The sequence below is a fragment of the Dermacentor variabilis genome, chromosome 1 (assembly GCF_050947875.1).
Source record: "Dermacentor variabilis isolate Ectoservices chromosome 1, ASM5094787v1, whole genome shotgun sequence".
NCBI lineage: Eukaryota > Metazoa > Arthropoda > Arachnida > Ixodida > Ixodidae > Dermacentor > Dermacentor variabilis.
In genome coordinates, this window is record NC_134568.1 from 121,547,085 (window position 1) to 121,555,854 (window position 8,770).

General features: G+C 47.2%; 3 non-coding genes across 3 annotated transcripts; all 3 read left to right on the top strand.

Moving 5' to 3' along the window:
- Positions 1-4,472: 4,472 nt before the first annotated feature.
- TRNAP-AGG (transfer RNA proline (anticodon AGG)) lies at positions 4,473-4,544 on the top strand. The gene has a single exon. It is a non-coding gene; the product is annotated as a tRNA-Pro (tRNA).
- A 129-nt stretch (positions 4,545-4,673) lies between these two features.
- TRNAP-AGG (transfer RNA proline (anticodon AGG)) lies at positions 4,674-4,745 on the top strand. Its single transcript has one exon. It is a non-coding gene; the product is annotated as a tRNA-Pro (tRNA).
- Positions 4,746-4,874: 129 nt separating this feature from the next.
- On the top strand, positions 4,875-4,946 carry TRNAP-AGG (transfer RNA proline (anticodon AGG)). The gene has a single exon. It is a non-coding gene; the product is annotated as a tRNA-Pro (tRNA).
- Positions 4,947-8,770: the final 3,824 nt, after the last annotated feature.

Genomic DNA, 8,770 nt, shown 5'->3' on the forward strand with positions numbered 1-8,770 from the left:
GGCAAGGACAGCGCCAACAATGCGGAAGGGACATCGGAGGCAACGAAAGGTGTGTTCGTTACCCCCGAAAAAAAGACGGGGCCACGATGGGTCCTACAGAAAAGCATCAGGAAGGCAAGGAAAACTGCGTAGTAGTTAATCAAGCCGTAGGCGAGGCAGAACGTGGGGATCCGCCCCCAAGCATCGACCCTATTGATACGAGCGGCAACGCTACCTTTAAGAGGCCGCTAGATGCTACCGACGGGAAAATAGCTGCAAAGAACCACGCCGACGGGCCGCCTGCAAAGATATCTTTGGTGAGAAGGAGCAGCTTCAAGCCCTCTCCAAACATTCACCGTGGTAGGAAGGCCGGCGACAAGCCACAGCCGTCTGCGGACCACACCGGACAGTCCCGGAGGCGTCTAGCCGCTGGCTAGACGTTGTGGTGAGCACCGTGCTCCGGGCCTCTCTTACTTCCCGTATTAGCAATGGCAACCAACCCTACGCTTAGCTTAGGCACTCTAAACGTGAGAGGTCTGGCCGCCAAGCGTAAACAAAGCCAAGTGTACCGGACGATGGTGGACCAAGACCTCGATGTTCTGGCCGTGCAGGAGACAAAGGTCGAAGGGGAGAAGGAGACCCGGAGCATGGTGCTAAGGTTCACGTCATTGTATTACGCGGTAGTGAGCCATGCTAAAGGAACGTCAGCGGGCGTTATTTTATTTATTAGGAAACTGTCTGGGGCTATCTATTGAAGATTATTATTCGTGCCCTTTAGGCAGATTAGTGCATGCTGACTTTACTGTTGGTGATGATTCCTGGCGTGTTTTGTGTGTATATGCACCCAATGTTTGTGAAGAGCGCACTATCTTTTTTGAAACTTTAAGGTCGCACATTTGCCTGAATAGAAAAATGATTATTATGGGGGATTTTAATTGTGTACTAACAAATCGAGATAGAACAGGCCGGAGAAAAAAATGACAAAAGCTGTCATGTCCTTACCGAATTATTAGCTGAGTGCGACTTAGATGACGTGGCAGACAACCTGGTTGGAACACGCAAGGTTCAATATACACACTTTCAGGGCAATAGTCACGCTCGCCTAGACAGGATATACATTTCACTAGACGTAATACCCCAATGTCAAAGCTACGGCGTCGTGCCTCTTTCATTTACTGATCATTGTCTGGTCAAGACATCTGTTGGACGTAAAGGAAAACGCAACACATTCACGTGGGAAATGTTGAAAATGAATTCCAAATTGTTAAAGGATAAGGTTTTTCTCAGCAATGTACAGGATCATTTTAAGGAACTAGAAAATAACAACGTTGCGCAAGTCACAGAAAAGTGGGAAAACTTTAAACAACGAATTAAACTAGCCGCAATCGATCGCTCCTGTCAAATAAAGTATGAAGACAAAGCTAAAGAAAAAATTGGAGGACCCTTAAGCTTCGCCTTCAAGAGTGGAACGCGACAGCGTTCCCGTCGACCCGCCAAGGGGTGTAAGACAATGGGCTACGGCGCAGCGACTACGCGCCCCGCATCGGACGCGGTGAGCGTCGAGCAACGCAGCGTTCGGCGCGACAACGAAATGTGCGCCTGAGCAAGCGACGCACGCCTGAGCCTTAGAAACAGCTGGTTTCTAAGGCAACACCGCGTTCACTAGAGGCGCTTTTGTACCGCTTTGAAGCATCGAACTCGTGGCTCAGTGGTAACGTCTCCGCCTCACACTCCGGAGACCCTGGTTCGATTCCCACCCAGCCCATCTTGGAAGTTGCATTTTATTTATGAAGTGCCTGCCGTGATTTATCGCTCACGGCCAACGCCACGGACGCCGACGCCGACACAAACACCGGCTTTTCTGCGACACGAGCTCCTTAACGCTATCGCATTAAAAGAACTAAGGACGGTGTTGGAAAAATTAACGGCCTTAGAGTGCAGCCAACCGGGCGCATACAAAGACGATTTGCGCAGCATAAAAGCGAAATTGGAGCTATGCGACGAAGAACGATATCGAGGAGCGATTATACGCCCAAGGGCAGAGGCATTCACAGCAGATGAGGCTCCAACTAAACGTGCGCTCGGTCTTGAAAAGAAGCACGCACTGCGTAACCACGTAGATGTACTTGAAATAGATAATCACGAAATAACCGACTGTGAGGACATAGCGCAAACGTTTTTCCAGCACTTTCAACAACTTTTTGCATCGAGCACTGTTGACGTAGATGCCTTTAGAGAGACGTTTTTTGGGACGCATGCCGCAACTCTGCGACGAGACGAAGAACGGACTAGAGGCACCGATATCAGCACATGAAGTTGAAAAGGCAATTGATAATTTAAAAACAGGAAAATCGTCCGGTCAGGATGGCATTTGTGCCGCTTTTTATAAACAGTTTAAATCAGAATTGTCACCTCTGCTCGCTGACGTCTTTAACGAAGCGTATGAAGTAAACGCATTGCCATATTCTTTCGGGGAAGCGCACACTGGGTGCTCATCCCTAAGACCAATGAGCCGGAGAAACTAAGACATGTAACATCGTACAGACCAATATCACTTACCAATAATGATTATAAGGTATTCATGAAGATAATTGCTGGCAGGTTACAATCAGTAATGGAAACAATTGTAGGTAGGCACCAAACATGCGGTATCAAGGGACGTACCATTAGCACAAATATACACATAATGAGATCAATTCCGGAATGTTGTGATGCATTAAGATCGCGAGTTGCTATTCTCCAACTTGATTTGGAGAAAGCTTTTGACTGTGTTGCGCATGCCATTTTACTTGCCATTCTGAAACATATAAATGTCGGGTCCATAATCACTGACGGGGTAGCCATGGCGTAACGGAACGGCCCTACTAAGCTTATAATTAACAAGTCACTGGGGGCCCCCATCAGCATTCAATGTTCCGTACGTCAGGGCTGCCCAGCCAGCCCACTTCTGTTCTGTATTTGTCTAGACTCTTTATGCTTGGCACTGATTGAAAACAAATGTATTCATGGGTTTACAATGCAAGCGTCAGAAGTCAAAGTCCTAGCCTATGCGGATGACGTAGCCGTGTGTTGCAAAGACAAGGAGAGCGTTTTGCAAACCATAAATGTTGTTAAAAACTTTGGTCAAATCACTGGAAGTAGAGTTAACTGGAGCAAGTGCCTAGGTATTTGGTATGCGGAGTGGCCTAAGGCCCCCGCTATATTTGGCAATGTCACATGGTCAACAGCGCCAGCAAAATACTTGGGTGTGCTACTTGAAGCTTATAAACAGAGCGACGAATACTGGCAGTGCGAGCTCAAAAGTGCAAAAGACAAGGCCGAAGCGTGGAAAGCTAAACACCTTTCGGTATTTGCCAGGGCTACTGTGTGCAACCTGTTTTTCGTAGCCAAGCTATGGTATGTTATGCAATTCACTTTCTGTAGCAGGGCCAATGTGCAGAAATTGCACAGTTTTTGCTGTGTTTGTCTGGGGTTCCGGATGGGAGAGATGCAGCCGCAACAATTTGTTCAGAAGGGTGAAAGATGGACGATTAGGGCTGGCCCACTTGTTTGTGAGGCAGTTAGTTGGACGATTCTTTCTCTTCAGAAACAATGATGATCCATTTCTTCAAACAGTCTGCAAGGTTAGGCTAGCGCATTTGTTACCCGAGTTTTTTGTATGCTCTCAAAGTATACCGGGGGCAGTGTTTGGTTTCTATAAGGAAATTGTGCAGAGAGTTCGTTTCCTTGCTGTACGGTTTTCAAAAGAATACTTATTTACGGTCACAAGAAAAAGGCTGCGCAATGATCTATTGGACAGCCTTTTTCCCCCACCTCTGTACCGAACTATATACAGTCGAGGCCCAGGCCAGAATGTCTTGAAACGCGTTAAAAAAATGCAGGTACCGCCTGGTATGAAAAACTTTCTTTTTCAAACTACACACAGGTACTCTCTCAGTTGCAACGTTTTTAGAAGAAAGGGGCTTTCATATGCCATGGAGCTCACATTGCTTCATATGCAAACAACCAGAGACAATAGACCATGTTTTTTTACACTGCTGGGCGGGAGTTTGCTTCTGGGATGTTCTACAGCGAACGATAAAGAAAGAATTTCCTCTTGACCCACAGGGCATAAGATATCTACCGATAGATGACGAGGGCGGAACACCTTTCGATCAGATAATGTTAACTGGCCTCTACTGTATATGGCGAGCCCGCATGGCTGGCTTCTACTGCGATCCCAATGCAAGACCAGCCCGTGTTTTCTTTCGAGAACAAATAACACGCTTTCTCGATGTGCTTGCTACACATGAGTGCCCTCCGCCTTGGGTGGCCAGGATAGAACCCCTGGTTAATATTCAAGAATTTTAAATGACGCCAGCCTAAATAAAACAGGCGGCTTTTACGTATTAATTTGTTGTAACGGATGAAAATTTCGTCTGTTTGTGTATATATGTTCATTATGTTCGCATTATTATGTACTGATGATTACCGGCAATAAAGAAGAAAAAAAAGGCTCGTTGGCCTAGGGGTATGGTTCTCGCTTAGGGGGCGAGCGGTCCTGGGTTCAAATCCCGGACGAGCCCTCTAGTTTTTTTTTTTTCGCTCTCAGGCCGATTGTTACCAATGCCTGGATATTCGTAGTCCTCTACTTTTTCTTCAGCTCGTCAAGATATGACGTAGGTGTAAACGCGCCGCGAATGTGAGCTGTTGTGGGCTCGTTGGTCTAGGGGTATGATTCTCGCTTAGGGTGCGAGAGGTCCCGGGTTCAAGTCCCGGATGAGCCCTCTATTTTTTTCGCTCTTAGGCCGAGTGTTACCAATGCCGGGATATTCGTAGTCTTTGTCCTCTACTTTTTCTTCAGCTCGTCGAGATATGACGTAGGTGTAAACGCGCCTCGAATCTGAGATGTCGTCGGCTCGTTGGACTAGGGGTATGATTCTCGCTTAGGCTGCGAGAGGTCCCGGGTTCAAATCCCGGACGAGCCCTCTACTTTTTTTTTCACTCTCAGGCCGAATGTTACCAATGCCTGGATATTCGTAGTCGTTGTCCTCTACTTTTTCTTCAGCTCGTCAAGATATGACGTAGGTGTAAACGCGCCGCGAATCTGTCGTCGGCTCGGGGATTCTACTACCGGCTTCCGTCCGGTACGGTCGTGCAATGTAGAGTTCCGCAGGAACGGCTGTTGCGGCCCGTTCGGGCCGCGGAATCAGGTTTTCGGAAACGACCCAACAGGATTATCAACTTGCTTTGCCACAGCTGCCATCAGGAACTACTGTACTTACTAATGTGTTCTTACACGGTGACTTGAAGGCAAGGCCTTATCGCGTCGAGCATTTTCGCGATGCACTAGTCCGCCATCAGCTCATGTCGGAAGTGGTTACCCTCGGAGCCTACCAAATGAACCACGTCTGGGCCATCACCTTCAAAGACGTTCAAGGCAAGAAGAAGCTTTTGTCTTCCAAAGCTTTTAGCGTGAAAGACCACCGTTGTGCTGTGATAGACCCCTGCAACCAAGATGTGAGAATGAAGTTGTACTGGCCTCTCCACACCACGCCCGACGTAGACGTCAAAGCAGCCCTGGCACCATTCGGAACCGTGACCGAAATCTCCAGAGAAAAATGGCGTGTTACCGGTTGCAACGACAAGGGGTCACATACACGCCTAGTGTCGTTGCATTTGAAGGCAGGGACGGCAGTCGAAGAACTGCCGCACCAGGTGCGAGTAGGGGAGGATCATGCTCTAGTCATCGTGCCAGGAAGGCCTCCGCTTTGCCTCCTGTGTCATTGTACTGGCCATATACGTCGCGAATGTCGCGTGCCGCGCTGTGGGCTGTGTCACCGCTACGGCCACGAAGAGACCCAATGCGTGCGTAGCTACGCGAACATCACTGGGCCGGGTCGTAGTGAGATATTAGACGAACACCTGATTGATCAGGTCGACGCCGAAGAGACAGCAGCAGCAAGCGAAACACATCCCTGCGAGGACAAGACGCCTGAGGCCACGCCCCCCGATATAGACGAAGCGCAGAAACTTCAGAGTGCCACTGAGGAACTACCGCAAAAGCTTACACCTGCAAACGATACCGTAAGCGTAACTACTGTCAAAGAGCCTGAGCCCAGCGAAACACGGGAAGGCAGGAAGGAAGAAACGTGCACCGACGTCACTATGGGAATGCCGGCTACGGCAGTTACTAAGCGCCCTCGAGAAAAGCGAGCAGCGACGACCAGCGCTCTGACTCAAAGTGTGCAGAAGAACCTCCCTCCAAAACAGCGTCCACCCGTAGGTCTAGCTTCAAGCCAAAACCTACCGTGCCACCAGACAAGAAACCAACGCCGTCTATGCCCCCGCATTAGCGGGAGCATGGTTCGGCTAATCACTTCGTTGCGGGACCGGTGAAAGACTTACATCTAGAATGGACAATCACGGATGGCAACTCAACCAAGCGATGGGCTGCATCGAGAGCAGCAAAGACAGCAGTGGTCACTGGTCTAGCGTTGTAAGTTTCCACTCATCTGAACAGTATCTTGTGTCGGTTTGTGTAAACTTTACTTACAATGGCCGTTAATCCTGGAATAGCCCTTCGTGTTGCAACACTAAACGTACGCGGTTTCGGTGCCCGAAGGCGGCAACTTCAACTGAGCCGCCTGTTATTAGAAAATGATATCGATATTCTAGCTATCCAGGAAACAAAAATTGACAGCGAGGAACAAACTGATGAGATGGTGGAAATCTTTCGGTCAAGATATAATCTCTGTGTGTGCCACGCCGTGGGTAAATCAGGGGGGTGCGCAATTTTCTTGCGTAACTCCGTCGGAATTGTAGAGCAGTCTGTCATCGCTTCTGAAAGTGGTCGGTTAGTAGTTTGCGACTTTTATGTTAAAGAGGCACTATGGCGAATTATTTGCATTTATGCACCAAACAAAGCTAGTGAGCGTTTAGATTTTTTCCGATACGTCGAAACCTTCTTGAAATGCGAAAGAAATGTGTTACTATTAGGAGATTTCAATTTGCATGCATGGCTGAAGACAACGCCCCGAACCTACCGATACATGATAAGAGCGCATTGCAACTTTTCGCAATCGTTAAGGAATACGACCTAATTGATATAGGCGATGTACTGCGAGAAAAGCGAGTTCAGTTCACGCATTTCCAAGGCACAAGCCACGCCCGACTTGACCGAGTGTATCTGACAGCAAGCCTCTTATCTTTTTGCACAACATATGCCGTTAAGCATGTAAGCTTTAGCGACCATAGCTTAGTAACTGTTACAATAGGCACAAAGCGTAAAACGAGCACCTTTGATTGGGACCTCTGGAAATTCAATGATGGCCTCCTGCAAGATGAAACCTTTATCGAAGTAATAACGGCAAAAATTAAAGAAATGCAGGAAAATGACTTCCTCAGCCCTGTCGAGTTGTGGGAGCACTTTAAGTGTGAAGTTAAGATGAGGGCAATCGAAAGAGCTAGTGTCGTGCGCTACAAGGCGAGACAGAAAGAAACCGAGTTGCAGCGTACTCTAGACTACCTCTTGAATGCGGAAAGCACTGTTCCTCGCCTGCTTGCAAACAAAGTTAAAGAAGTCAAAAGGCAACTTGAGATTATTGATACGGAAAAATATCAAGGTGCGATGATAAGGTCGCGTGCCGAGCGGCTCTGGATGGGCGAAACACATGTCAAGCGAGCGTTAAGCGACGAAAGAAGCTACGCTACGAGAAATGCAATAACCGAGCTGCGCTACCAAGGTACGCTTTCCACAGACCAAAAGGTTATCGAACGAGCGCTAGTGCAACGTTTCAGAAACTTGCTAGGCTGCAGGGCGAATGTGCGAGAGGGCTTTGACACCCATTTTCTTAAATTATTGCCATGATTAGAAGATGAAGTAAAAACACAACTTGAAAGACCAATAAGTGTTAGTGAACTGGAAAATGCGATAGATGACTTGCCTACAGGGAAAGCTCCGGGGCCCGACGGGCTTGGTGCCGCTTTTTATAAATTCTTTAAGCATCAAATGGCAAAAACGCTCCTCAGAGTTATAGAAGAAGCTTATGAATCCAAAATCATGCCTCCGTCATTTAAAAGAAGCCATGTCGTACTACTACCAAAGACCAAAGACCCTGTAATATTACTGTCACCCGAAGCATACCGACCCATAAGTCTAACTAATACGGATTATAAGCTTTTTATGAAAGTTATAGCTAAGCGACTTCAGTCCGTGATTACAAACTTGGTCGGTGAACATCAAACTTGTCGAATGAAAGGGAGAACCATACTCACGAATATTCATGTGACCAGAAGTATATTGGAACTATGTGGCCTAATGCACGGACGTGTAGCCATGATTCAACTCGACTTAGAAAAAGCTTTCGATAAGGTAACCCACAGCATTCTTTTCTCCCTCTTAGAACACATCAACGTAGGTACCATCATTTATGATGGAGTAAAAATGGCCTACACTGGCTGTTCTTCGAAACTAATTATTAATAAAAAATTAACCGAAAGCATTACAGCATATTCTGGTGTAAAACAGGGATGCCCTGCCAGTTCATTGCTATTTGCAATTTACCTCGAACCACTGTGTGTAAATCTAATAATGAATAAAAAGATACGCGGTTTCCGGCTCTTATCACGTGAAATAAAGGTATTATCTATTCTGACGATATCGCAGTATTCTGCACTGATAAGGAAAGTATTCAGGAAGCTATGTATACCGCAAGAACTTTCTGCAGCCTTACAGGAAGTGCAATAAGCTGGCAAAAATGCTTAGGTTTTTGGCATGGTGAATGGGAATCTACGCCAGAAATTTTCGACG